Source organism: Athene cunicularia, assembly GCF_003259725.1.
Source record: "Athene cunicularia isolate RWA chromosome 14 unlocalized genomic scaffold, athCun1 chr14_part1, whole genome shotgun sequence".
NCBI classification, from domain to species: domain Eukaryota; kingdom Metazoa; phylum Chordata; class Aves; order Strigiformes; family Strigidae; genus Athene; species Athene cunicularia.
The window spans coordinates 11,572,401-11,574,920 of NW_020799118.1; the positions used below are offsets into that span (position 1 = coordinate 11,572,401).

At 41.3% G+C, this 2,520-nt stretch overlaps 1 protein-coding gene across 1 annotated transcript in view; it reads left to right on the plus strand.

Moving 5' to 3' along the window:
- The first annotated feature begins 1,285 nt into the window (after positions 1-1,285).
- The window catches only part of WIPI2 (WD repeat domain, phosphoinositide interacting 2), a 25,654-nt gene continuing 24,419 nt past the window's right edge, over positions 1,286-2,520 (plus strand). The window contains exon 1 of the mRNA XM_026858777.1: positions 1,286-1,305. The gene's annotated coding sequence lies outside the window, so the exon portion shown is untranslated. The remainder of the gene's footprint in view (positions 1,306-2,520) is intronic.

The following is a 2,520-nucleotide window of genomic DNA, read 5'->3' on the forward strand; positions in this document are numbered from 1 at the left end:
GGGAGCGCCTGGGAGGGCTGTGGCCGGCGGCCGCTGAGGAGGCCTGGCCGCGGAGGGAGGCGTGGCGGGCCCCCCCTTCCCCGGTGTCACCCCTTCCCGTGGCACGGAGCCCCGCTGCGGCCTCTGCCCTCGCTGCCCCAGAGTGGGGCTGAGGTCCCTCTCATCCCTGCAGCGAGGAGAGTTGCGAACAACCCCCTTTTCCTTTCCAACACGCGTGTGGAGCTGCGGGGCGTGGGGCCGCTCTCGTAGGGACGCGCAGCAGAGAGCTAATGGGCTGCTGGAGCTGTGGCTGCAGCATATTGCCTTCTCCCCCCGGCAGGTTGTTGCCCTGGGGAGCTTTCCCTTCTCGTACTTGCTAGGCATTGCTCGCTGTTGCTTTGAGAAAGGAAGGGAGGACGGACCGTTGCTGCTTCTTGATGATGTCCAGCTTATAGGAGGGCCTGAGATAACATGAAGACCCAAGTCTTCCAGGAGGTGCAGAGATTTCATCTGAAAGCTCCTTGTAGCTATATTTTCATACAACTTTTTTGTTTTCATTTGCTGACTGTGTTGAAGCAGTATGCCTTAGGCATGAAGGTATTCTTATGATACCACGCTGCTTTTGGTTTCGATTTTGAAAAAGAGGCCTTTCTGATGTAGTCCTGGAAACTGCAATTACTTGTGTTTCAGTTCTAGGAATGGTCAGGTAGTTTGTGCTGCACATCTTGCAAATTATTTAGCAGTTGCAGCATATTTAGATTTATTAGTGCATATTCATTTTTTGCAGGGGGGATTAAAAAGCAATATTTCTCAATTTAAGAAATCTCTAATAGTTGAAATTGGAGCACTAAAGATCCTTTAAAGAAGGATTCGACTGTCTTAAATACCTAAGAGATGAAACTGGGGGGCAATAACTGAAAGAACTTGTACTTGAGAAAAGAGGAGTTTTGTTTTAGGAAGTGAGTAAGAGGAAATGATCTCAAGTTGGCATCACAGAACATATTCCACGTGTGTGGTGGTGGTTTTTTTCTTTTAACAACTTGTTCCTTTTACAAGCAACGATATCTTGTCCTCACGAGAGATCTTTGACTGTCTTAGCATGTACTGTAGCATATGGGAATTGTGAAGGCGAGAAGATTATTTATGGTGACTGCCAAGATGGAGGAGAAAGGTCACATCACAGAAGGAAATACTCTGTTTGCTTTTGTAGGTTTTGTTGGGTGTGAAGAGATGAACAAGTGGAGCTGGATAGATTTGAGACAAGAGACTTTAACAGTAAATAACATGATAAATGATGGGGGGGAAGCAGTAGTCCTCTGTGTATTTGTAAGTAAATCATTATCCATATATTGATTCGAGCCAAAGACTTTTGCAACTACTTTTCACGGGTTTTTTCGTCGAGTACCATATAAAGCTCACCCTGTCATTGTCTGTATAAAAACATAACCATGTTTTGCCAGATACCATCCATTTTTTTACCTATTACGAGATAAAACAAGTCCTAATAACTAGGAAACCTGTCACCTCTTTTGCAGTTTATAAAGGTCATTGTATAAGTTTTCAAAGTTAAACTGTGGTGTCCAGCATGGTGATCTAAAAGCATTAGTATTTCTCCTTCCTTAAAGCCACTGCCTATTTTCAGTTGCACCTTAGCTTTGTGGAGAGCTTTATATATTTAAAGATCACTGAGTTGTGACAAAAAAACCTTTATTTTGAACAAAACAGCTGCAGGCTTGACTTGAGATAAAACCCCAAACAGAAGTAAAAAGAAAACAAATATAAGCTTATCTGGGTGGTCTTTGGCTTGTTCACCTTCAAATCTTAAGGAAGAATAAAGTGTGATTCCTTTTTAACTTTGAGGGGAGGGGGGCAACTGGCTGACGCTTTCTTTCTTCAACTGTGTATGCTATTTTGCTACTTTTGCCACTTGATTTTCATAAATATCCAAAAAGTATTCTTCAGTTTCTGTTCTATAGCTGATGTTTTTGGTGTTCAGCATTCTTATTATGCAGGTAGATTACATTTCTTTAAATAATATTTTTATATGTATATCACTTCGAGATTAGCTGAGGAGAGTTTTGGTGATGTATATTTTTAAGTAATCCAGACCTGGCCCATATATCATATATCTCTGCAATTCAAGCATCTTGGGATACTAGGTATTTTGTATCATTTTTAATATTTTTGCATTTTTAATTATCTGTTATAGAAATGACAAATATTAAAAAGGCTTCTGTTCATATTTTTGTCTCAGTTGCAAGAATAATTTGAAAGCCCACTTACTTTGAGACAAATGAGATGGTTGAGCGATGTCAAATAAGTATCCCTTCTTTCTAATAGTGTCTCCAAGGAATCTCTCTAAGAAAAGTAGTAAGTATAAAACAAGTCTTGCAGACATATTTGTGAGCACCTTCTTACTAAAACTTTGTCTGATTTGGTAAGTGACCCATATCACCAAGTTGCATTCTAGTTCCTATACAACTCTAAACTCTACTCAGTTTAAGTTCTTTAAGTTGATTTCCCCCCCCCCCCCCCCCCCCC